The following is a 27,921-nucleotide window of genomic DNA, read 5'->3' as shown; positions in this document are numbered from 1 at the left end:
TTCAATTCAAGTGTGCAACATGAGGGGAGAGGCCCAGCTAAGCTCAGACAGAGAAAGGGGATAAAGCCGTCCACCTCTTCTCCTCTCTCTCCCATAGATCTGTTGCCAGGTCAGATTCCAGAGCAGGTGATAGAGGGACACCAGGCTCTCCACCCTGGCAAGACCCCAAGACCTTCTCTTGGTACCCACCTCCCCCAGGAGAGTAAGGACACTGCTGGAGAAAAACCATGGACTATCTCTTCTGGTTCCTCTCCCAGTTTAGGTCACCCTAAATGTTGATAAGAGGCTTATCTAGGCCTAACACTCCTCAGAAAACATTTTCCATCTGCGTGCCAATAATTGCTCTAACTAGGGCGAGGCACCTTTCATTCCAGAGTGGGAGAAAAATGCCTCTCAAAGGGAATGGCTTGTTGGTGAACACTGTGGAGTGAAGGAATACCCAGGCTTTATTTCAAAGAGTGGTTATCAGATGCACCTAGTTGATGAGAGGTTTGTGACATGGGGGATGGTCAATGAAGAGCTGGAAAAAGAGACCCTGTGATATGGTTTGGCTCTGTGTCCCCTCCCAAATCTCACCTCGAATTGTAATAATCCCCATGTGTCATGGGAGAGATCCAGTGGGAGGTAATTGAATCTTGGGGGTGGTTTCCCCCATGCTGTTCTCGTGATAGTGAGTCTCACAAGTCTGATGGTTTTATAAGCATCTGGCGTTTCTCCTGCTGTCACTCATACTCTCTCCTGCTGCCCTGTGAAGAGGTGCCTTCTGCCATGATTGAAAGTTTCCTGAGGTCTCCCCAGCCATGCAGAACAGTGAGTCAATTAAACCTCTTTTCTTTGTAAATTACCCAGTCTTGGGTATTTCTTCATAGCAGCATGAGAACGAACCAATACACCGGGGATGGAAGACAAAGACAATCTGTGTCATGGCTCTGCTCCTTGGGATTGGTACTGACTTCCCATCAGCTGGGTTCAGATGAACAGGTGTTAACAACTGAAAATGGTTGATCCTGAAGTCACAAATCAGATGGATCCTCCCCTCATGGTGGCTGTCTCCTTCAAAGGAGCATGTGCACCATCTTATTATTACACAGACATACACAGTATGTGTGTGTATTATGTATATACAGTTAACCTCCAAACAACATAGGAGTTAGGGACACCAACCCCTCCATACAAGTTGAAAATCCATGCATAACTTTTGACTTTCTAAAATCTTAACTACTAATAGCCTACTACTGATGGGAAGCCTTACTGATAACATGAATAAGCAACACACATTTTGTAGGTTGTATGCATTATATATGGTATTCTTACAATACAGTAAGGGGATAAACAAAAATGTTATTAAGAAAACCATAAGGAAGAGAAAATAGATTTACTATTCATTAAATGGAAGTGGGTTATCATAAGTCTTCATCCTCCTCATCTTCACATTGAGTAGGCTGAGTAGGAGGAGGAGGAGGAGGAGGAAGAGAAGGGGTTGGCCTTATTCTCTCAGGGGTGACAGAGGTGGAAGATTCACTTATACTTATCCATGTATAAGTGGGTCTGTGCAGTTCAAACTTGTGTTTTGCAAGAATCAACTGTATACACACACATATAATATACAGGATACACATATACATTTTACGTATATATATAATATGTATTCATATAATTCATATTATATGAATACATTTTTCTCCTGAGATTTGAGGTCCAAAACTGAAATAGCCACATCCACATAGTATTTGGCACACACTATGTACCCAGCAAATGATATTGCTGTGTAAATCCATACCCATCTTTGCATTTATTTTATATTCACCAATTGTCAAGTAATAGAGCATTACAGTGGAGTTCAGGAAACTTGATTTTTGGTTCTGCTTTCTGCCATTCTGTTATTTTCGACTGGCAGCTTGGGTTTCTTCATCTCTAAAATAAAAGGATTGGATAAAATGATACCCGAGGTCCCTTTCAGCTCTAAAAGTTGATTCTTTGATTCTCCTGTGTACCTCACTGTGTAAGGTCCCATGGGAGGTTCCAAAAAGACTCTGCTCTCAGGGAGTTTACAGTATACTTGGTGAAGGGCCTTGGAGCTCCCGTAGCCTAGGTTGAGGTCAGCAAATGTTCTCTGTAAAGAGTCACAGGGTGAATGTCTTAGACCTTAAAGGCTATACAGTCTCTGTTGCAGCTACCCAACAATGCCGTTGTAGTATAAAAGCAGCTGTAGACAATATGTAAACAAATGGACATACCTGTGTTCTAGTAACACCTCATCTACAAAAACAGGTGTGGGTTGACCCCTGACCTAGGTACCCCACTAAGAAGGAGTTGAACTGAATGTGGCATGATGCCTGGAGCTGTGGTTTTGGCCTTTGCTGTAAATGGTGATTAGGTTGGAGGAGCTGCCTTCAGTGGGAGTTGCCATATTCACCTGTCACTGTCCATTCCATGAAGCACTGAGATCTGGCAACCTCGGGGCTGAGTTGTAAAATGAAACACTCTGAATTACTTGGAGAACATTCTGGTGTGAATCCAGGTTTTTAATATTCCTATCCTGCATGTGTTGAAATATTCACAGGGGCTGAGGCTTAGGACTTTGTTGCCAGGTCCATAGAAAGGTTTCTGTGGTTGCAGACCCAAGTCCTCATGTGGGAGATCTGGATGAAGGCAGAACTCATTCCCTGATTCTACCACTATGCCTTCTCTCACTTCCCCTGCACTTGGGGTGCTATTCTGACAAAACATTCCCTTAATATTTATTGCTTAGCCTCCTGGCTCCTGCCAAGCCACGTGCTGCTGACACATGCTGCTCCTCTGAGCAGTATCCTAACATCTGTGTGCTAGGACATAGCCACCTGCCTATGGGAAGGTAGCTAGTCTTCCCTAGTGGGAACTCACAGCAGGTCTTCCCAGGATGACACCATGTGAAAAATATAATGATTAGCTCATTTCCAAACCAATTTTGCACACCAGGTGAGACAGCCAAGCCACTCAAACAGGAAAGCCATTCTGTGAGGCCCCAGACAACCACTCCCAAGGACAGATTACCTGAGAAAGGAGAATACTGTCTTATGAGGTCACGCATTCCTAATGGTAAACACTCGGGGCAGTTTCTGCTCTTGACTCCCCTACACCCTTGATCAAGACACTTGGCCTCTCTGGGGAATTTTTCAACCATGAAACAGATGGAACCACATTCCTGGGCCTGCTAGGTCCTGGCCTTAATTCAGATTGTATAAACTCGTGGAATCTACTTATAGTCTCTGGCTTTGGTTAAGTTACTTTGGTTAACTTTCACATTAGCCACTTTCATTGTGTGTGTGTGCATGCCTAACTTCCTCATGTTCCAGGCCTTTTTCCATAGTCTCAAATGCCACGATCTGGCAGGAAATTGGTTCTTTCTTATGCCAACAAGTAATAATAAAGGGCACTTCTGCCCACTATTCATATGTTTGTATTTGGGGAGTATTTTTTAACAGATTTTGTTGCTGACGTATGTAGTAGACGTTTGTCCTACTTCATTGCTACCCGGTGCCATTTGAACATGCTTCTTAGGCCCAGCATCTTCAAGGCAGAAGCCAAGAACTGGCTTTCTAACCCCATTTCTCTTTTGCTTAATTTAGCTAAAGTGTGAGTTCTGTGGTTTGCAACAAAGAGCCCAGATCATTATTTCTTTTCTTTTCTTTCTTTTTTTTAGTCCTGGGGTACATGTGCAGGATGTGCAGGTTTGTTACATAGGTAAACATGTGCCATGGTGGTTTGCTGCACCTATCAACCCATCACCTTGGTATGAAGCCCAGCATGTGTTAGCTATTTTCCCTAATGCTCTCCCTCCGCCTACCCCAGCCCCCAACAGGCCCCAGTGTGTGTGTGTTGTTCCCCTTCCTGTGTCCATGTGTTCTCACTGTTCAGCTCCCACTTATAAGTGAGAACACATGGTGTTTGGTTTTCTGTTTCTGTGTTAGTTTGCTGAGGATAATGACTTTGAGCTTCCATGTACCTGCAAAGGACTTCGTCTCATTCCTTTTTATGGCTGCATAGTATTCCATGGTGTATATGTACCACATTTTCTTTATCCAGTCTCAGATTATTATTTCTTTAGAAAAAAAATTATAAATGGAATTTTCTTTTGAGTCTTATAGATCCTATGATATTAATTGTAATACCTAATTTGAGTGCTTCTAAATGTCTCATTAGGATATTTAGCACCAAAGATTTATTTTACAACTTCAGTAAATTATTTAGGATGCTTGTAATAGAGAAAACAGAAATGTCAATCCAGTATTGTAGGTAGGGCTTGTATGAACACCGAATCATCTGGGTTGCTGGGCCAGCCTTGGGAGGCCTGTGTAAAGCAGATCACACTGTGAATTCTTTCTCCTCCCTCTCCATCCTCTCTTCTGTTACCCAAGTGAAGGCTTCTCACTGAGTGAAATCAAGTTATAAAAATTTCTGAAAGCCTCCTTCAAGGGAAAAGAACAGTAGTAATAACAGCTAACATTGACTAAATGCTTACTATGCGTGTTCTAATAGCTTTATGTGAATTTATCATTTAATCCCCACAACTCTATGTGTTAAATACTATTATTAAGATTGTATAGATGAGGAAACTGAGGCACTAATGATTAAGCGGCTTGTTGAAGGCCACACAGCTTATACATGTTCCTAACCTATCATCTCTCCTAAAGAGTGGCTAAAGGGACCAATGTGGTTTGCCTGGTGTCTGGGGGTGAAGGAACAGTGTTCCCTGGCTACCTTGAGTTTTGTTTTTTTTAAAATTCTTTCTTTAATTTCTTTCTTCCCATCCCTTTTCCTGAATACTATAGTAGGCTTGAATATTGAGAATATACTAACAGAACCTGTTCACTATACATGTCCCAAATTTATATGAAAATTTAAAAAGGAAAAGGGCTGATATAGATATCATTATAGTTCTAATGTATATGATATGTAATGTATATAATATATATAATATATCATATATAATATACATTATATATATATTAGTTCCCTTTAATTATTTTCTGGTGAGAGAGTAAATGGGTGAGGGCAAGAGCAGACCTAACTGTGACCAAGTGTCGAGGATAGGAAGTGTGAAGGAAGCTTCAGCAGTGGTTGGAGGGAGGTCGAAGGTGTAGGCGCTGGGCACCCTCTGTGGGTCCATGGACACTATGCCCAGTTAACTTCCTTTACTTGCCCAGATTTATCTGCTTCTGTCACCACTCTTGAGACATGGCATTGGGTAATACATGGCCAATTTTTTTTTAATTTTTATTTTTTACTTTAAGTCCCGGATACATGTGCAGAATGTGCAGGTTTGTTCCATAGGTATACGTATGCCATGGTGGTTTGCTGCAACTATTGACCCATCCTCTGAGTTCCCTCCCCTCACCCCTCACCCCGCAACAGGCCCTGGTGTGCGTTGTTCCCCTCCCTGTGTCCATGTGCTCTCATTGCTCAGCTCCCACTTATGAGTGAGAACGTGCAGTGTTTGGTTTTCTGTTCCTGTGTTAGTTTGCTGAGGACAATGGCTTTCAGCTTCATCCATGTCCCTGCAAAAGACGCGATCTCATTCATTTTTATGACTGCATGGTATTCCATGGTGTATATGTACCACATTTTCTTTATTCAGTCTATCACCTATAGGCAAATAAATGCCCAGTTTAATACTCATGTCATTCACTACTTGAGTAACAACGTGTAAGACAGTTAACTATTATCCTTACCCTCAGCCTGTTGAATTCCCATTTGGTCAGGCTTCACTGGAGATGTGGTCTTGGTGGGGATATCTGCTGACCATGAGCCCTGCCTTTAGTCAACCACATGGAGAAATGATTTGACTTATTTGTGTCAATCTCAAGAAAAAAGCTGAGGGTTGATTTTAAGATTTTAAGTGGAGAAGCCAACTTTAGCTTAACACATCAAAGAACTTTCTTAAAATAAAACTTCCCCAACAGGGCAATGGGATATCTTGAGAAAGGTGGTGAGTTTCCCATAAACGGATGTATTTTAACAAAGGCTGAATGATTTCCACAGGGCTTGCTATAGAAAATATTCATGTATTTGGGCCCAACACATAGTACTAGGCACGTAGTAAGTGTACATTAACCAATAGCAATTGTTAGCAAGTTTGTTCCCACTCTAGTGGCCCGTGTTTTTACCTTCTCCTTAGTTTACAGTTTTATTTTAAAAGGAAAAGTGAAAGTGGTCAGTACCTCTGTTATGTGAAAGTTTGTCAGGGTTAGAAATGTGATTGAACGATGCTGTGCTTTTGTAGTGCTACAGTTACTCAGAGTAGCAAGAGAGGGATTTTCTCTCCTGTGTCCTGTAGTTGATATAACTCACACAAATTTGAGGTCCTCAGATATTTATCTGGTTTATGTTGTAACAAAATTGAATTGAAGATGTTTGAAAGCAGATGCATTGATCTTTACTTCCACATTCTCTACAAGTCTTTGTATAAAGCTAAGCATTTTGGCCGGGCCTGGTGGCTCACGCCTGTAATCCCAGCACTTTGGGAGGCTGAGACGGGCGGATCACGAGGTCAGGAGATGGAGACCATCCTGGCTAACACGGTGAAACCCCGTCTCTACTAAAAATATACAAAAAAAAAAAACTAGCCAGGCGAGGTGGTGGGCACCTGTAGTCCCAGCTACTCGGGAAGCTGAGGCAGGAGAATGGCGGGAACCCGGGAGACCGAGCTTGCAGTGAGCTGAGATCCGGCCACTGCACTCCAGCCTGGGCAACAGAGTGAGACTCCATCTCAAAAAAAAAAAAAAAAAAAAGCTAAGCATTTGGAGTTGCAAATGAGATTTTCAGAGTTTGATTGATTGTTGAATAAAGTCTTGTCCACCATGGTGATCATATTTATAAAATATTAAACATGCTAATGGTTCCCTTTTGTCCAAAATGTATTTTGCTCAGTTACTTTAAAATAGATGTAAGAACTTCATAGTTTGCAGTGGCAATGTAGACATTAGAATTTCAGACATTTTCCTTTTATGAACAATTAGATGTTTTCTGCTCATATGGCCTTATAAAATCTCCCCCATCTCTGAAGATTTGGAAACCAGGTCATTCTCAGTGAGCTTCAGGACTAACTGGAGTTTTCCGGTTTTCTAATTGTTAGCATCTGTTTCCTACAAGAATCACTGGACCAGAACTGCTCTTTTGGTTATTGATGGGAAACCTCTCCTCAAATATCTCAAAATGCTTTTCAGACCTCTGCCCAGTTAGCTTGTGTGTGTGTGTCTGTGTGTATGTGCACACACAGGCACACATATGCACAGATACACAGATGCACATATAGACCATGTATTCTCAAGGCAGAGGGGTAATTATCACCCCAAAGGGAATAGAATTAGTTTGTATGGGGCAAAAATTATATAAAGCACAAATATATACATATAGCCCTTAAATAGATATACAGTGTATCTGTGGTATTACGTCTATATAAAGGGTAATTAAGGAAACGTGTTTACAAAGGTTCCTTGAGGGAGGTGATAATGAAAATAGGGTTGAGAAACACTGACTTACAGCAGATATGCTGACATGTAAATACACAGGCATTTCTGCATTCACATACAGGCCACCCATGCATATGATGCATATGTATCTGTTAGGCATAAACACACACTATGTAGGTTTACGCAGGGAATTGGATTGGTAGTGGGGCAGGACTGAATTCTGTGGTCCTTCTAAAATTCTCTTCAATAAAGAATCTCTCCATGAAGGATTTGTTTTCACTTTCAGGTCCCCCACTGAAATTTTTTTTTTTTTTAAATAAACTGTCATTCTCGTTTTGACTTGCAGGCACTCTAATTAACATCACACAGCGTTCAAACACAGAGAGTACACATTCGCTGTCATTCTCTGGAAAAGTTGCCTGTTAGAAATGAGCTGGGTCAACAATTCATTTCACTAGACATCTGTTGAGTATCTCCTATGTGTGGGGCATCACAGTGTATCCCACAGGATGTGGAGAAATGGAGGACGAGGCCCCCAAGGCAGAGTCCGATTTAGAGGTGGACTTTATAGGTGTGAGCAGCTGATACCACTGAGAGTGGGGAAGGGGCTTGCCTCACAGCCTCTGGAACTCTTGATAAAACTTTCTCTTCTATCACTGCCCTTTATCAACCTTATTCTGATGCCCATCTTTCCTCTTGTTAATTATTTTTGCTATTATCATAAGTTGTTTTGATTTTCAGTGCCCCTAAAACCTTTTAGGAAGTAGACGGTATACACAAATCCACAACATAACAATTAAAGTCTGATTTTTAAAAAATCTCGTTACAGATTCACACAGTTTCACCCAATAGCTGTGTTTGACAAGGCTGTCAAGTATCAGTGTTGAGTTCCTCACATTCTGTCTCATTAACCTCTCTTTCCACTGCTCACACATACCCACTCTCAGATGTGTCTGAAGAAGTTTTCTTTTCCTTCCCTCATCTCTACATTCATCAGTTCTGTAGATGGGACATGAGTAAACCCCATCTTCCTCCAGTACAAGCCTGTCTTTAGGAAATGATTTTTGGAAATAGTGGTGTATTAGTTTGCTATTGCTGTGTAACAACTTACCACAAATTTAGCGGTTTAAAACAAATACCTTTCTTATCTCACAGTTTCTATGGGTCAGGAATCTGACAATGGCTTAGCTAGGTCCTTTGCTCTGTATCTCAGAGGCTACAGTCAAGGTGTCAGCTAGGACTGCATCCTTGTCTGTAGTTCTGAGTCTTCTTCCAAGCTCTGGTGGGTGTTGGTAGGATTCAGTTTCTTGCAGTTGTAGGATTGAGGCCCTCAGTCCCTAGAGGCCACCTACAGTACAGTGCCACCTGGCCCTCTTCACAGGAAATTCACATGATAGTAGCTTACCTTTTTAGGGCGAGCAAGAATCTCTTTTCTAGCAGCTTTCACCCAGTAAGGCCACCCAGGATAGCTCTCTTTTGCTTAATTCAAAAGCAACTGATTTAAGGTCTTGATTACATCTGCAGAAAATCTTTCCTTTACTATATTCTGTTGGCTAGAAACAAGCCATAGATCCTATTCACACTCGAAGGGATTATATACAAGGCATGGATGCCAGAAGGCAAGCGGATCTGCGGATAACTTTAGGGTCTGTCTGCTGCGGGTGGCTTGAGCTAATGTTCCTCCACCCACATCCACAATAACAGTAGTCAGGTGCTTCATCTTATCCTCACATGGACAGCTTGAGGAGAGACTTGATATAGGTCTATTTCACATGAAAAGAACCTGAGTTTCAGAGATCCAGTCCCTTTTCCAAGATCACGAGCTGGTAGTAGAAGAACCCAGTCTTGAATCCAGGTTTGTCTGACATCACACCAATCAAACAACAATCTGTGTGCCACTTAAGGGAGCTGACAGTCTGAAATACTCCAAGGTTATCATTATATTGCAAACACAAGTTTTATTTTGACTTTTCTGGATGCTCATCAACTTTGTTTAATCTTCCTAAACTTAGATTAAGAGCACATTTCTGATCTTGGACTTGGCATCAGTATATTTTCTAAGGCAAGGTGAACACCCTTACTATGTAACAGGGGTTTTCAGAAGAATTCACCCATACTGTAGTGTGAACATTATTATTTAAATTTTCGCTACAAAGAAACTCACCTGCTGGCAGGCTCAAAGAGCTTGTGTGACACTACACATTTATGGTTAATGGGAGTGAGATGTGAAACCCACCATCCTTCTATCACACTTGGGCACTTGTTGGCCAACTCAAGTGGTTTTCTAAAACAAAAGGGAAAAAAAAACAGTAAAAGTTGAGATGGAGGATTCTTTGTTTCATTTAGGCAGTTATATTTTTAGCTGTCCCTAACTCGCCGACCTATTGCTGGAATGGAAACTAGTGACTTAAACATGAATGGAAACCACTTTAAAAAGTAATAGCAGGGCACTGGTGCTGCCTACAGTGAAACAGGGTGAGGCATTCCGATGAGTGCAAAAAGTCTAGCCTTGTTTTGTTTGAGCTTAACAATACCTTTCATTTGTAAAACACACAGTAGCCCAGAAAGAATATTTGAATAATTATATAATTTAATTGTCCTAACAGGTCTGTTCACATGACCCAACTTTCCAGATGAGGAGAAGAGTTGCAGGGAGAAACTCCATGTCTTCCCCAAGGTTGCCTGGTTCAGAGGAAAAGCAGGGTCTTGTGCATAGGGATTCACTTCCAAGCTCCTATTCTACACTTCCCTCTCAAGAACAAAGAGGCATATATGGATGGAGATGTCGCTGGAGAGAGTGCATGGATTTGAGATGAATCCCATCATAGATATACAGAAACACCCAGAGTTTACCCATTATATTGCAAACACAAGTTTTATTTTGACTTTTCTGGATGCTCATCAACTTTGTTTAATCGTCCTAAACTTAGATAGACTCAGAGTTTAGCCATCAATGTCCTGATGCTGAAGTTTCTCACATCGCTAGCCCAGGGCTGGTATTTTCGCTATTGCCTCCCATTGTAAAGGGCAGATATGACTTTCCCTGCAACTCTGTCCATTGGGGAAGTTTGGTATCTTTAATGGGATGCCTACCTTGCTCCAGCTAATTTCTGGCAAATTTTAATATGCCCTATTTGCAAAACAGAACCACTGCAGTGATTGCTATAAAGAGCAAGGTGGGACTTTCTCATTTGACCATTCAAATTAAACCATATTACCTGACTTATATGCTTATTAACGTCATGAGTACGATGTTGTGAAGGCAGCACTAGAGATACTGGTCAAACAGTAATATTAGGCACAGAAAAGTGGTGAATCTAGAAAACTACTTCCGTTGATCTACATTTCAATTTGGGGATTTTTCTTAATGTTTTTACCACAATTTCAAAGCAATTCTGAATTTTCCTAGCCAAAATGATATCACCTTTTTTTACAGAGATCATATCAGGAATTAGAATATTTATAGAGCTATACAGCTTCCACAGGATGCTGAGGCTAATTGTTGGAGAAGCTGGAAAAGGGTGTCTCAGGTCTTAGTGATGACAATCAGGAAAGGAGACGATGTTCTCCTAAAACACCACCTGGAAAGCGTCAGTGGGGTGGGGAGAGTACTCAGTGTCAGAGTCAGTCCTGTTATGTGTCTCTTCCTCCTCCCAACATTTTGACAAGAGTGAAACAAGGTTCAAATGGATGTCAAATGCAGCCTAGATGGGCAGATGGAATCCCACACATTAGCACTTCCAGGCTGCAGAGCAGTTCTAGCCATGGGGGCAGGGGAGTCATGCTGCTGCCTGGGAAGGGGAGAGCCTTGGACCCTCGGTACTGACCCTCTGTACTCAGAACCCAGGCCTCATAGACTGAGACTGGCCTTTAGCTTTCTCCTCAGACATTCCCCCTCTGCCAGTGGCTGCAGCTGCACTGAGCCCGCCAGAGGTCAGAGTTTGGCGGGAACCCGGTTTGTCTTGACCTGGAAAGGATCTGCCCTCCTGTGCTCACACTATAAGCTGGGCCAGCATCACAAAGCACAAGGGAGGAACTTGAGAAGTCGGCAGCAGCCTTTCTTCTCAAAATGCTTATGGTGTGATTTCATACTCTTTCTAATTTTAATCTAAATGTAACCTTTGAAGGCAATTTAGTAGAACCCTGCTAAAACAAGGATAATAGTTAAGCATGGCATGAATCTCCTCAGGTTTTTTAATGGCAAGTAGCCACAGGGATTCATGCTTTGGAAAGGTGGCTGGATCAGATGATTCCTAAAGCCCCTTGTGATGATTAATTCATTTGAACTTGACTGGGCCATGGGAGGCCCAGATAGTTGATCAAACATCCTGAATGTATCTGTGAGTTTAACATTTGAATTAGTGGACTGAGAAAAATAGATTGCCCTCCCTAACATGGCTGAGACTTAATCAGTTGAAACCTGACTTGGCAGAGTCATGGGGGCAGAACCACCACCCCAGCAGGGTAAGAAGGTGGGACATCAAACTAAAAAGGACTATTCTCAGACCTTAAGATGTAATAAATAAAATTTGCCTTGCTAATTTTGGACTTGCTTGGAACCCATCACCCCTCTCTTCTTGTGATTTCTACTTTTTGTAATGTTTATCCTATGCCTATCCCAACATTACACTTTGGAAGCATATAATTTGTCTGATTTCACAGGTTTGCAGCTGGGAAGGAATTTTGCCTCAGGATGGGTCACACCTCAGGTCTCACCCTTACCTGATGTAGATGATATTTAGATGGGACTTTGGACTTCAGACTTTAGAATTGGCACTGGAATGAGTTAAGACTTTTAGGGCTGTTGGGGTGGAATAAATGCATATTTCATGTGAGAAGGACATGAATTTGGGAGGGGCAGGGACAGAATGCTATCGACTAAATTGTGCTCACCAGTTCATATGTTGAAATCCTAATCCTCAATGTGACTGTATTTGGAGATAGTGCTTTTAGGAAATAATTAAGGTTAAATGAAGTCATAAGAGTGTAGTCCTAATCCAATAGAGTTGGGGGATTTATAAGAAGAGGAAGAGAGACATTCTCTTTCTCTCTCTCTCTCTCTCTCTCTCTCTCTCTCTCTCTCCTCTCTCTCTCTCTCCCCCTTTCCCTCTCTCTACCAAGTGAGGACAGAGCTGGTAGGCAGCCATCTGCACACCAGGAAGAAGACCCCTATAGCAATCAAATTAGCCGGCATCTTGATCTTGGATTTCCCAGCTTCCAGAACTGTGAAAAAGAATTTTGTTGTTGTTGTTTAAGCCACCCAATCTGCAGGATTTTGTTATGGCACCCTGAATAGGCTAAGACTTCAGTGTTGTGATTATAACAACAACACAAAAATGTATCTTATATTTCCCTCACAGGTCAACCCTGACTGTCATTTAACAAATCAATAAACATTTTCTGGATTTCATCTGTCTGCAAGGCACTATAGAGAATATAGACGTGTGAACAACATGTTTCTTTCTCCAATGGAGACCACAGTTTAGCAGAAGAGATAGAGCTTGAGTGTGTACACCAACAGGAATCTAACTTTAAAGGGCAACAGAAGATAGTGCTGAATGTTGAGTTCAGAAGGAGGGGCCATAACTTCTGGCAGGACAACTATCAGGAAAGGTTTTGCAGAGTGAGAAGTGATGTTAATAAACATCTCTAGGAAGCAAACATTTTGCAGAGCTTCCCACATACCAACTAAGTTAATGGGGTCAAATGCTTAGGTTAAGTCCACAGTGCCACTCATGTTGCTATTCTCAGCATCTTCTAGTGGCTGCCAATGAAAGAGTATCAGGTCTCCAGTTCCATGGGCAACACAAGAGACACACTGACTTTCAAGTGGACACACTGCCACTGATACATGTGAGTAGTTCATGGAAAATGACTCAGGTTAATGCTGTCCTGGAATTGTGTACAGACAATATGATCCCAGGGTCTTCTGTCCCTGCACAAGACTCCTTTATGTTGGGCAAGGTCACATTTACTGCCTCTTTATAATCGAAGCAATTAAGTGACCCCACAAGTGGTTTAGCTACTAGTTGCTGTACTTGTGGAATGCAGTGGAGATTGTATCCTTACCAGGTTCTCCACCCAGTGAATGAGCGCAGAGGAAATCTCAGCTCTGAAAACCAAAAGGGACTTCATAATTTAATTGAGCCCAGTTGTTTTCAAGTGTTTCCTGGTGGCAAGGAATTCTTTTTTATGTCAACTAAGTCATGTGTGGAGCCTTACTATAGAAAAAAAGATTAAAGAAGGCCTTCTCTGGCTTATCCTGGCTGTGTCCTTCTTGACCCCAAAGTGGCCCTTAAGGCACCTTCACAAAAAGCTGGAGCAGACAATTCTACCCTTTCTATTTGCAGAAATCACTACCCTCTTAGGCTACAATGTCCTTTCATCAGAATGAATGCATGGCAGGATTTTTATCTGCCTGCAGTCACACAGCTAATCAGAGGCCAAGCTGGGAGCAGAACCTGGGTTTCCTGACTCCTATCCTAGTGCTCCTCACCATCTGGGTAGCCTTATTCAATGGTACCAAGGATTCTGACCAACCCGCATTCTTGTTACACCAAAGAATCCAGTGATGCTGGGGAAATCAATGATGGTGTGTCAGGATCTCAGGGTATGAGCAGGGTTAAAGGCACTGTGCTAGTCTGTTCTCATGCTGCTAATAAAGACATACCCAAGACTGAGTGATTTTTTTTTTTTTTTTTTTTTTTTTTTTTTTTTTTGAGGCGGAGTCTCGCTCTGTCGCCAACTGGAGCAGTGGCAGAAGCTCACTGCAGCTCTGTGGGTTATTCTCCTGCCTCAGCCTAAGTAGCTGGGACACAGGCGTGGCTAGTGTAGTAGAGACGGGGTTTCATTAGCAGATGGTCTCGATCTCCTGACCTCGTGAGGTCTCGGCCTCCCAGTGCTGGATTACAGGCTTGAGCCACCGCGCCCGGCCAGACTGAGTGATTTATAAAGGAAACAGGTGTAATTGACTTACACAGTTCCACATGGCTGGGGAGGCCTCACAATCATGGTGGAAGGTGAATGAGGAGCAAGGTCATATCTTACATGGTGGCAGGCAAGACATAACTTATGCAGGGGAACTCCCCTCTATAAAACTATCAGATCTCCTGAGACTTATTCACTAACATGGGAAAGACCTGCCCCCATGATTCAATTACCTCCCACTGGGTCCTTCCCATGACATGTGGGAATTATGAGAACTACAATTCAAGATAAGATTTGGTTGGATACACAGCCAACCTACATCAGGCACCAAGAGATAATTGAGGCCTATACATGGGAGAACAACTACAAGGACCCTTTACTTAGATCTGACCCTTTACCCAAAGAGTCACTGGAAGGAGGATGACCTTTGGAAAAGGGATGCAGTCAACCCAGAGTGGCCTGGTAGGGATGGGGCCAAGGCAATAAATACCCAACTTCACATGCATTAGGACTTCTGATCCTAATGCAGCCAGAGGGCAGGGAGCCCCTTGATGCTATTCCCACTGCTGGCCTCCAGGCCCCAAGCAGAGTGGTGAGGCTAGAGAGTAGAGAGCAGATCTGGAGGGACACACAGGCATTTCCAACCCAGCTGCTAAGAAAGGAGTCACTTCACTGTTGTACTGCGTAGAGCTTATTGAAACAGTGTTTTAGGGATGAGCCTGCTTTTTACAGAAAGGTACCTATGGGAAGAAATTAGCAAGGAGGTCAAATACACATATTTCCTGCTCTGCTGTACTAACTGGCATAGCAACTTTTAGATTCTTCCCTGAAAACTGGAAAATGTGAGATTAAACCCTGAAGGTAGAGTGAATTGCTTCATGATGTGCTCTCTGTTATCTCTCAGACCACCTCTTACCACTCCCTACCTCACTGCCCAAGTGACAACCACACTGAGGGGCCACCCTCCCAGAGGGGCCAGGCTCTTTCTCCTCTCCCACAGGTTTCCCTCTCTATGTGGATGTTCCTTATCCTCTTTCCCAGGGCTTAGCTTCTGGAGGCCTTTTCAGGCCCTCCCTCCAGCATGACCAAGCTAATTTCGGTGTCTCTCTTGGGTGTTTTCCTTTCTCCCATGTACTTTGTCACTGCTCAGATTCCGTTGCCTTACAAGAGTATAAGAGTGTGCGAAATGTTCTGTGTCTTCCCCGTGAGGCAGCAATGAGGTCAAGGATGGCAGTTACTGACATTGTTTCCCTGGTATTAAGACAGTGCCAGCCATAGAGCTGCTCAATGGATGTCTTTGGAGGGAAAGAAATATTTCTTGAGCCCCAGTTGTCTCATCTTTGAAAAGAAAGAAAGCATCCTGGAAACCTCAATGAATTCTTCATGAGTGATTTTGAACAGAGGGCTGTAAACAAAGCTACTCGCTGAATGACTTATGTTTTTCCTTTAAAGTCCACCATCAGAACTCTATTTTGTGGGTAACTAGCCCCAGCGAAGTCAAGAAGACCATGAAAGAAGCCTTGCCCTGCAGTGAGCCAGGGGAGAGCATCCTGGTGACCTGTCATTTGCAAACGTCTGTATGTTGTTTCACAGTTTATGAAGCACACATACTACGTTACCTAGGACCTCAAAACAAAACCGTGGAGGTGGGGCACTTAGTACAAGTGTCATTCTCCTTTTACTGGTAGAGAAGACCTGAAGCACCCAAAGTCAAGTGTCTTGTCCCAAAGTCACACAGCCAGGTAGAAGTCAATGTCAGGCTGGGCTCCGGAGCTCCTGTCATGTGTCTTTTCCACCCCCAGCATGGTGAGTCCAGGGATAGCACAGGTGACAGCACTGGCATCGTGGAACTGAAGACAGCAGACTCCCAGGCCAGGGGGCCTGGAAAGTACTCGAGAATTATTTCTACACACCCCTCTCATCTTGAGCACAAGGCACAAATGCACTGATGGCTCCTCTAATGTTTTATTTGTCTTTTAATCCCAAGTACTTTTTTAAATCTCTAGGGGAAAACCAATTCAATTTTTGTACTGGTTTTCTCTTTCCTTTACTATGTTCCACTAAGTGCTTTCCCACACTCTCTTTGATGCTTTTCTTGAAGGGCCCAGGTTCTTTTCATCTCTGTGATGATGTTTTCATTCAAAAAAATAGTTTTTCTGAGGCCCTACTGTGTACTGGACATTGTTCTTAGTGCTGGGACTACAACAGTGAACAAAAGAGATATAGTTCCTGACTGAAGGAGTCTTGTGTTCTAGTGGATGAGACAGAGAAGATACAAATAAATGAGTCGAGTAATTTCAGGTGATAAAAAGTGCTATTAAGGAAATAACTGGAGGACTAATTTAAATGGGAGAAGGGTATAAAAGACTTATCTGAGAAAGGCATTATATTTTAGGCCCTAAGGCAGGTTCTTAGCCCTTATCAGGTGAGGAAATATTTAGTGAGTGAATGGGTGTATGCATACATTTGAATGAATGAATGAATGAAGAGTTGTCTATATTCTCTCTTTACACAGGCATTCCCCCAACCTACCTTGTGCTACCTGTTGCCTACATGCCAGCCAGTCCATACCTAACTCTTCTATGTGTCTCCTCAGAGGTCCCATGCATCTGTAACTCCTAAGGCCATGATATGCAGGAGCAGGGTAGCCAGAGCGGAGCTATAAGGAATGCCACATTCACTCTTCCAGCCGATTGTTACAAAACTATTCTCAATGGTGTGTCCTGTGCCAAGCACTCCTCTTCCTGTCCTGAAGGCTGTATATTAACATCACTCACCCAACCCCAACCCCCACTAGATAGTATAGGGACACTACTCGTTTGATGACACTTTGGTGACTCTGTGCATGACAGCACACACCCTGTCCTAGAATGTATGCATTTTTATGGCTTCCTAATAAGAATGCTAACAAAGTCCTCCCTGGCATTCCTCTCACCCTCCCTCCCTCCCTTTGCTGCTGCATGAAATTTAGATCGGGTGAGGTCAGGCTGTGAAAAAGTCCCTGTGTAGAGGTCTGAGGATTTAACAGATTTGTTGAGCATTATGGGCTCTCACTGAATGTATGTTACAAGGAAGCCCAGCTCCTTTATTTTATTGGCATTTCATTTTCTTCCATTTCCCTGACCTTGCAGGCTTTTCCCTGTGCAGCTCATAAAAGTAGGCAACCAGGCTCAGTAATGCACCTTGTGCTTGAATCGTTTCTCACCTTTTACCAAGACTTATTCCATTTCTGGATTTATCATTATTCTTTCAGCTCTTACAAACTCCAAATGCATGTCATTTAGACTGATTCCCAGACAAGAGATAAAAGTGTCAGTCAGTAATAAAAGCGAATCATTGACTTCTTAAATGTCCCTTATTAAAACCACTCATCTATGCAGCCATGCAATCTGAGACAAACAGAGTTGACCCAAGTCTTTATCTCCATGTGTAAAATGTCTCATGAGTTGCAGAGTCACATACCACATAATAACGTTTCAGCCAACGACGGACCCCATAGAAGACAGTGTCCCATAAAATTACAATACTGTATTTTTATTATGCGTTTTCTATATTCAGATACACAAACGCTTACCATTGTGTTACAGTAGCCTACAGTGTTCAATAGAGCAACATGCTGCACAGGTTTATAGCCTAGGAACAATAGACTACACTGTATAACCTAGGTGCGTAGTAGGCTGGAACTATCTAGGTTTGTGTAAGTATACCATATGATGTTCACTCAATGACAAAATCACCTAATGATCCCTTTCTCAGAATGCATCCCTATTATTAAGCAATTCATGACTGTATAAAAAATTTATATCATGAATTCATCCACTGAAAGGACTGGAAACGCCTTAGAGATGGACGAACTCGATTCCTGAAGATACTGAGTCCCAAGCAGGAGCAGCAAGGACATGCCCCTAGAGACCCAAACTGATAAGATGGAGTCAGCACCAGAATCACAGCCACTGCATGGTTAGGTGTCCAGTTTGTTCACCTTTCTAACCTACAGGTTCCACAGCTACCTCTTCTTACACAGAAACCTTCCCCTAAAGCTGGGCTCCCTCACATTTCCCGTTTCTCACATTGGTTTTGCCGTCTTCCAACGTTCTGAGATCAAAACCTCAGTGTCATCCTTGACTGTCCCCTGTATTTCTTTCTTTTTTTCTTTTTTTTTGAGATGGAATCTCCCGCTATCACCCAGGCTGGAGTGCAATGGCACAATCTCGGCTCACTGCAACCTCTGCCTCCTGGGTTCAAGAGATTCTCCTGCCTCAGCCTCCCAAGCAGCTGGGATTACAGGCACCTGCCATCATGCCTGGCTAATTTTTTGTATTTTTGTAGAGATGGGGTCTCACCATGTTGGCCAGGCTGATCTCGAACTCCTGACCTCAGGTGATCCACCCTCCTTGGCCTCCCAAAATGCGGGGATTATAGGCATGAACCTCTGCGCCTGGCCTGTCCCCTGTATTTTATCAGACATAGAGTCTTCCTCCAGAGTGGTTCCCTTGGTAGATGGCCACCAAAATCCAACAGCAATATGAAAGTGCAGGGTTTTCCTCCCACCTAGGCCAGCCACCCACAGAGGTGGTAACTAAGGGAGTCCACGTTGTATCTTTTTGAGGATCAACTGCTTACAGAAAAGGAATGTAATATCCATTATGGTCTTTGACAACTATATAATCAGATTTGCCCACTGCTTAAACTCCCTGGTTGCAAATCACAAGCCTTGAGAAACTACATTACTTTTTCAGGTATATTTAGAAGCTAATTGTTTAATTTTCTTGGAACTTACATATTACTTACTTCTGGCTCCTTAGTTAGTTTGTAAAAATTCAGGATGTTTCACAATTTCAGAAATTATATACTGTAAGAAGATACTACTCATCTAATAAGTAAATGTGTATAAAATGAAATAGCAATAAGACAGAAAATAAGGCCAGTTGCAGTGGCTCGCACCTGTAATTCCAGCACTTTGGAGGCTGAGGTGGGCAGATTGCTTGAGCTCAGGATTTCAAGATCAGCCTAGGAAACATGGAAAAACCACATCTCTACAAGAGATACAAAAATCAGCCAGACCTGGTGGTGCATACTTGTAGTCCTAGCTACTCAGGAGGCTGAGGTGGGCAGATCGCTTGAGCCCTGGAGATTGGGGCTGCAGTGAGCCGAGATCACACCACTGCACTCCAGCCTGGGCTACAGAGACAGACCGTGTCTCAAAACAAAACAAAACGGAACAGAAAATGAAAATAAGCACTAAATGAACCTGTGAAAAGGGTCAATGCATGCTTCAAATAATGATCTTTGAGCTTCTTAGAAGGCAAGGAGGGGAAAAAAAACACAGTGAGTTGTAGAGTTCTCTTTTTGAGAGTGAAATAAGACAATTTCTTGGAGAAGCTAAAATTCCCTGTCATTGAATTACTTTGAAAAGTATTTTTTTCTATTTATAAAAGTAATTAGATAAGTTTTGATAATGTTTTGGTTTCTTTCTAGTTTTTTTTTTAATTATTGGAATCATAACAACCTATACATTTTGCAGCATGCTCTATTCGCAACATGTTATCAGTAGCATTTTCCCTTAACATTAAGTATTCTTTTCTTTGTGGCGATAAATTCTAAAGCCATCTCTCTCCTTTTTCGACTTTTATTTTTGTTTTGGGGGTACACGTGCTGGTTTGCTACATGGGTAAATTCCACATCGCTGAGGTTTGGTATATAAATGATCACCGTCACCTAGGTAGTGAGCATAGTACCCAATAGGTAGTTTTCCAGTGCTCACCCCACTCCCATTCTGCCCCCTCTAGTAGTCCCTAGTGTCTATTGTTCTCACCTTCATGGCCATATGTATTCAATGATTGGTTCTCACTTGTAAGTAAAGAACATGCAGTATTTGGTTTTATATTCCTGCCTTTATTTGCTATCTGAAACAGTATGGTACTGGCATAAAAACAGACACATAGACCAATGAAACAGGATAAGGAATCCAGAAATAAAGCCCCACACCTAAGGCCAGATCTTCAACAAGGCTGACAATAACAAGCAATGGAGAAAGAACTACCCGTTCGATAAATGGTGCTGGGATAACAAGCTGGCCATATGCGGACGATTGAAACTCAATCCCTACTTTCACCACATACAAATATTAACTCAAGATGGATTAAAGACTTAACTGTTAGACCTAAAACTATAAAATTCCTACAAGAAAACCTAGGAAATACCATTCTAGACATCAACCTTGGCAAAAAGAAAAAAAAGTGTCTAAGTCCCCAAAAGCAATTGCAACAGAAATAAAAAATTGATAAGTGGAACCTGGTTAAACTAAAAAAAGTCTGCACGGCAAAAGAAATTATCAACAGAGAGAGTAAACAGACAACCTATAGAATGTGAGAAAATATTTGAATACTATGATGCATTTCACAACGGTCTAATACCTAAAATCTGTAAGGCCATTTCTCACGTGGTGGTTTATACGTAGTGTGTGGCGATCACTCAAAAATATAATGAACAATGCCATCAACATTTTTAAATAGAAAATGCAGTAGAAATTTTTGGTGATTGTTTCATCTAGTGACTGTAAAAACTGAGGCCAGGGCATTAAAATGTGATTCATGGAGAATGATTTTTCACAGGTGCTAATCTTATGCAGTAGGAATATCTAATCTTGTCAGACCAATGTGATTCAGGACAAGGCAGAAGGCTGGAAGAGTGGGTGGAGGCCACATAACCTTAGTAGACCTTTCCTAAATGTCACTTCTCAGAGACAGGCTCTTAATTCAAAGCTGCTTTAAGGTTTTGAGTTACCAGGGAATCTATTCAGCTAGTTCAGTCTTTAAGATATTGAACAATGCCTTAGCGAATGAGGAAAGAATGTGACTTGCTTAGAGGGTCTCTTGTCTATTCAAAGAGGTACTTTGGACTGGAAAAAAGGGAGGAAATGCTCCTTCCCCTGAACTCTGAAGATTGGTCTTCAGTCAGCACATATAATACATGTGTCCTGGGTCCTCATGGCACTGTGAGATATGAAGGGAAGATTCTTATTCTAACATTACGAATAAGGAAAACAAAGCTCAGAGGAGGTAAATGACTTGTCCAAGGTTATGTCTCAGTTAATAATGGAACCAGAGCTCCACTTAGTGTTATCTAACCTAACCCGTAGCTGTTGTGTATCCCACCCTGTTGTGCATTTCTTTCAAACCCTGGCTGTTGAGCTCCTTTGGAAGGCTGATCCACAACTCTCTCATAATTATTATTATTATTATTATTTGAGATGGAGTTTTGCTCTTGTTGCCCAGGTTGGAGTACAATGGTGTGATCTTGGCTTACTGCAACCTCTGCCTCCTGAGTTCAAAACATTCTCCTATCTCAGCCTCCCATGTAGCTGGGATTACAGGCATGTGCCACCATGCCTGGCTAATTTTTGTATTTTTAGTAGAAATGGGGTTTCACTATGTGGGTCAGCTGGATTCGAACTCTTGACCTCAGGTGATCCACCCACCTCAGCCTCCCAAAATGCTGGGATTGCAAACATGAGCCACTGTGCCTGGCCTCATAATTATTTTCAATCCCAACTTCTAGCACAGTTTTTCTTCAAGTGTGGACCCTACACCAGAAGCCTCAGCATTACCTGGAAAAGTGTTAGAAATGCAAATTCTTGGCCCCCACCCTGGACCTACTGTGTTTCAACAAGGCTTTCAAATGGTTCTGAGGTGTGCTAACATTGGAGAACCACTATCCTGGAAGTTCTCAACAAATATTGTTGAATACTTCCTAGAATCCCCATAGACTTTCATTGAAATATATAAAATATTTAAGAATTCCTACATATATTTTTATTGGAATGCTTATGTTGCCTGCTCAGGAATCACTCATTGTTAGCCATCCCTAGTCAGAGAGAAGAGTATTTTATCACACAATGATGAGGAAGCCCAACACTATGTTCTTGGATGTGGAAAGCACTGAGGGAAAAAAAGGCACCATGTGCAGAGGCAATATAATGGATGGGTCAGACCAGGTATGAGATCATAATGTAGTGCCGTTTATTGAGCACTTATTTTGCACCACAAACTATCCCTAAATGCTTTACATGGACAATCTCTTTTAATTCTCACCACAACTTTTTAAGTACCACATCATATTTCTACTTTACTGATGAGCAAACTGAAGCCAGGAAACTTTCCCAAGATTACAACCCTAGTAAGTGGCAAAGTCTAGTCAGACCCAAAGCCCAGGAGCTTCCCTGCTATTGTCTTTTGTCGTCTTGCTCTGTTGCTTCCAGAGGGGAGCCCCACCACTGCAGCAAGCGACAGGGAAAGACACTGAGTGGAGACCCAATGGGCATCCCTTGCACCTAGAACAAACAGCACCCTATGCATTTTTGATGTTTAGTATTTGCCAAGTAAATGAATGAAATGAACTATACACAACATAATTCTAATAGAAGTAGTCTGAAGAGGCTTTCCAGAGAAGGTGGGGTCTGAGTTAGTATTTGAAAGTAGAGACAGATAATGCTGTCCAGAAGAGAGAAATGACATGAACAAAAGTGCAGACATAGGCAATCCGAGCCTAATTGAAGAGGTGGGCAAGCAGTTTGCGTAGAGGGGAGGGGAGGCAGGGGAAGAGGCCTTGAAAGGGGAGCATTTATAACCCTGGAAAAAGAAATTAAGGGTCCCTGAGAGGCAGCTCAAGGAGTTTGGATTTTATTATTAGTGCAAAGTCTTTCGAGGGTTCTGAGTATGGGCTCAAAAGGGCCAAAGAAATAATTTAGGATATTTTATTGTACGCATTTATTATTTTTAATTTACAAACGATGGAGGGAAGTTAACTGGGCTCCGGATCTGGGAGGTTTGTTGAAATAGCAACTAGAAGATCATCTTTCAAAAAAAGTCACATACTATTTTTATTCCTTACAATTTGAATGTAGCAAGAATAATTACAATATGCTTGTCATTAAAGTTTGCACTGGAATTTGATAAAAAGAGGTTTATGGTTCACTATAAACAGCCTAAAGTAGTGACATAGGGAAAAGGATGCAAAATACAAAAGGCCACAAAATCAAAAATAAAGAATGAAAAAGTTAACATAGTCCTTGTTATTCAAGGATGAAATAAAAATAATCACCCAGTCTGTTTATTTAAAATACATATTTATTGCAAATATGTATTATAAATCATCTGTATAGTTTAATCACAACTTTCTTGCAAAAGACAAAGCCCTGAAAGGAAATAATTTCCTCTTTTGATATATGGGCAGATCTGTATGAACTACATTACTCATTTAGCAATGAAAAGTCAACCAAACATGGGAAGACAATATGCACATTGCATACGTACAGTACACACGTAACGTCCAGCCCTGGAAAGAATCAACAATATCCCTTTGTAGTTGTTAGTGTTATTTTCCCGAGAAGCTGCCTTTTGTCTATTCTAGTTAATGTTAGGAAACCTTGTTGGTCTATGCCATTACAATGTCCATCACCCATTTGAACATTTAGACAGAGTCTGGAGTGATTATTAATACTGAGAATGACTACATTTGATCCAGTGAAGGATAAAATTGTAGTACGATGAACCGAAAGTACTAAGAAGAGGTTATTTGACATTTTTAATTGCTTTGAATTGAATAAACTCTGTCTGTGCATAGGCATTGTATGAATGAGTTTGCCATTGACAAAAACAGCAATTACATTTGCACCAACTTTTATTAAGTGTAAGCCTCTATGTTTAACCATGCCTTCAAATTCTTTTCTGAAAGTAGAAATGCGCATACATAGAGTGAACAACTCATCCCAGTTTGCCAGGGACCTTCCCAGTTTTAAACCCTGAAAGTCCTGGAATCCCCCCCGCCCCGTCCTAGGCAACCTGGGATGGTTACTCACCCTACACATTTAACAAAGAAATAAACAAGCAGACAAAAACCAAATCTACCAAGGAATTAATAAAAATGAAAGGACACTTTTCCAGTGTCCCTCCCAGTAGTGAACACTGCTTCTCAAGACATGAGAAACATATTGTTAAGTCTCCTATTTACCATTTATTCCATTCTGCCCTACATATAATATAATTATTATATTAACCTTCATCTCTCCATAGGTGACTGAAAGCTATAATCACTTCCACTGGTCAGAGCTCTTCTATGCACATGGTCTCACAAGGTTTGACCCTTGCTATCACTCTGAGTGATAGGCAGAGAAGGTGTCAGAGACTCAGAGATGAGCAGCCCCCACTTCTTAGGGGAGCAACAGGACAGGAATCCAGGATTTCTGATTCCAAGCCTGGTGGTTTTTTTCCACCACTGATCATTTACATTCCCTTTATGACATTCAGGCCCTGATCCTTTACCTATATAACATAGAGAAATAGGCTATTTATAATTTACAACATAAATTAAACCAAAGACTTTTAAGCACGTTTTAATTACATTGTATACCTTTCAAGTGAAGGTGATGAATGGTACTGTACCCCTTTTTCATAGTAAGAGAAATGAAGGCTCCAACTAACTTGGCTCAGGATGTACAGCAGTTGCAACTTAGAGATTGACAGGTAACATATTGTCTTGTTCTTTGTAATCTGAAATACTTGGATTTAAAGCACCTTTCAAGATTTTTTTTTAAGATTAGCAACACAACTGTATACATATGCATATATATTTAAAAGAAATGTCTATATTAATAGAGACCTAGACAGAAACAAACACTTGCCTGCCCCAGTGAGAATCTGAGGGCAACACTGGTTCCTGGCACACTGGACTGGGGATGCCATCTATATGTGTGTTGGACGGTCCCTGTTGACCAAAGTTAAAATACGCATTTGAACTTTGACAGAAATACTTTTGTTTCACTTTCATGTTGAATGACAGGAGCCACATGGGTATCACTTTAGGATCTGGTTATTTCTTGGCACCTAAGTTACTTTCTAGTTCATTGAAAGTCTTTCTTTCATCTTTATTTGCCATTCTCCTGTATCTACTACATGGCAGGCCAGTGGGCTTGAATTTGTTGGGTCTCCAGTCCCCAGGTCAGGACTGGAGAGGAGCTGTCCCCTGTGTGTGCCTCACCAAAGCTGCATCCTGCTCACTCTCCAGTTCTAAATCGGAGCCTTTGGAGGCAAAAGTAAAGGGACTCAAGGGCACATCAGAGGGGTTTTCCCCTTCATATATTCTTTCCTTTTTTGTCACCTCCCTTTTAGTTTATTTGTTTTAAAATTGAAAATACAAGATGACTGTGACAACTCAAACCTTAAAGAAATATATAAGTCTACAATCCTTTATCTGTAATCCTGAAATTTAAAAAGCTCTGAAAACTGTAAGTTCTTTGATAAGTTTGTGGAAATTCACTTGGAGGCAAAACTGCCTTGAACTTTAGAGATTATTTGTAGTCTCTCTTTACCCTGCTTAGTGCTGCAGAGATGTGATTATATGAGACTTGATTACAGCAGTGTGGTGTCCTAGAGCCTGCAGGGGGTGGGGATGGGGTTACATGTATATCCACACATGTTACCTTTCTACATTCCAAAATACCTTGAATTTTGAAACATATCTGTTCCCAAGGGTTTGAAATATTTCTTTGCTTGAAACCACATAAAGAAAATATGAAGACTCTTCTTTCACACACCCCTTGAATGCACCCACCTGAAGAAACTGATGTTATCAGTATCAGGTCCTGCCCTCAACTCCTCTCTCTTTATGGCACGCTCTCTCTCTCTCCATATATATATATATATATATAAAATAGTAAACACTGCTTCCCAAGACGTGAAAAACATATTGTTGGGTCTCCTATTTACCATTTATTTCATTCTGCCCTATATATGATATAATTGTTATATTAACCTTCATCTCTCCATAGGTGCCTGGAAGCTATAATCACATAATCACTTCCACTGGTCAGAGCCCTTCTATGCACATGGTCTCTTTTGACCCTTGTTGTCACTCTGAGTGATAGGCAGAGAAGGTATCAGAGGCCCAGAGATGACCAGCTCCCACTCCTCAGGGGAGCATCAGGACAGGAACCCAGGATTTCTGATTAGCAGCCTAGTGGTTTTATATATAAAACCATATATATCCTCTCTCTCTCACACACACACACACACAATCATAAACACATACAGGGTTTTGTTTTTAAGTACAAAAAAGGATCACGCTGTTCATATTACTTTTTCACTTGCCTTTTTCTCCTACTGTGACACTCCCTCTAGAATAATACATAAGAATCCAACTCATGCTTTTTAATAGCTGTATACTATTCTATCATATGGTTGTATCACACTGAAATCAACTATTCTGCTTTTTATTTTTATTTTATTTGATTTGATTTTTGAGATGGAGTCTCGCTCTGTTGCCAGGTTGGAGTACAGTGGCACCATCTTGGCTCACTGCAAGCTCCGCCTCCTGGGTTCAAGCAATTCTCCTGCCTCAGCCTCCCAAGTAGCTGGGACTACAGGCACATGCCACCACCCCCAGCTACTTTTTGTATTTTTAGTAGAGATCGGGTTTAACCATGTTGTCCAGGATGATCTCGATCCCTTGATCCCATGGGTGATCCGCCCACCTCAGCCTCCCAAAGTACTGGGATTACAGGCATGAGTCACTGTGCCCGGCCACCTATTCTGCTATTGATGAACATGTTTTCATAGTATTTTGCTTTTGAGGATCAAGTACTAGTGATTATATTGTAAAAGGAATATATGTCTACAGGGTTTAGTTCATTTTATATATATTGGTATGTTGGTTGGCAAAAACAAACAAACAAACAAAAAACACCCACAAAACACTTTTCTCTCTGCTATACAAATAGAAACCCTGAGACAACGGGTGTTTATTTTAAACAATGAAAAGAAGGAGTTAGCTGCAAGCCAGTTATTTATCCTGCAACAGGGAGGCTTTCTAAGAACTAGAGGTTGCACACAGGTAGACTGCTAAGCCACTGAACTGCTCAGCCATGGTCATCAGGAGCTCTCAGGACAGTACCTTCAGAGAGCCCAGTATACTAACCCAGTCATGTCGTGTTTCCATAACTTAACGCCTGGAGGGAGGGTCCGACATCTGACTGGTCTCCCAGGCAAAGAGGCAGGTAACTTCAGGGGGTGCAGGATGGGGCCTATTGGAGATGAGCATGCTCAGTGACTCTAGGTTCAGTTGGCTTCTAACAGACAAGCCAAGTCATGGAATTTCAATAAATAATTTAACCTCAGCTCCAGTTTCAGCTTCAGTGTTCACTTTCAGCACCTGGCTGCCATTGTTATTTGCAAGCTGGCTCCTCCTCTGCATGAGGTATGGAAATTTGGCTGAGATTCACCGACATTTTTAGAACCAGTAGGGCCAGATTACTATGAACAAGAGTGGAGTTTTGTTTTTGTTTTTCCTAACCAGGAATTATGTGAAATCTGGATGAGCAATGATGCACTTTTTAAATGAAAAAGAAAAGCTGACTATCACTGACCCAATGCATCGATTATAAAGGTCTTCTGATTGTTGCGGTATGAGGTCTTTATCTTGCAAAAGTTCTGAAGACCAGCCTTCTCAAATACTAAGAGGCATAAATCACCTAGAGGTCTTACTGAAA

At 41.7% G+C, this 27,921-nt stretch overlaps 1 protein-coding gene and 1 long non-coding RNA gene across 3 annotated transcripts in view; one reads left to right on the top strand and one right to left on the bottom strand.

Annotated features, from left to right (window-relative positions):
* Window positions 1-27,921, top strand: part of CLIC5 (chloride intracellular channel 5) — a 119,449-nt gene that overhangs the window by 19,691 nt on the left and 71,837 nt on the right. The gene's annotated exons all lie outside the window — the stretch shown is intronic.
* LOC117087306 lies at window positions 1,833-27,441 on the bottom strand. Its single transcript, XR_004438752.1, has 3 exons — window positions 27,351-27,441; window positions 9,616-9,735; window positions 1,833-1,914 (listed from the first exon to the last, which is right to left on the bottom strand). It is a non-coding gene; the product is annotated as an uncharacterized LOC117087306 (long non-coding RNA).

Source organism: Trachypithecus francoisi, unplaced genomic scaffold (assembly GCF_009764315.1).
Source record: "Trachypithecus francoisi isolate TF-2019V2 unplaced genomic scaffold, Tfra_2.0 Lachesis_group10, whole genome shotgun sequence".
Lineage (NCBI taxonomy): Eukaryota > Metazoa > Chordata > Mammalia > Primates > Cercopithecidae > Trachypithecus > Trachypithecus francoisi.
The sequence above is the reverse complement of the archived record's forward strand: the minus strand, read 5'-3'. Positions and strand labels throughout refer to the sequence as shown.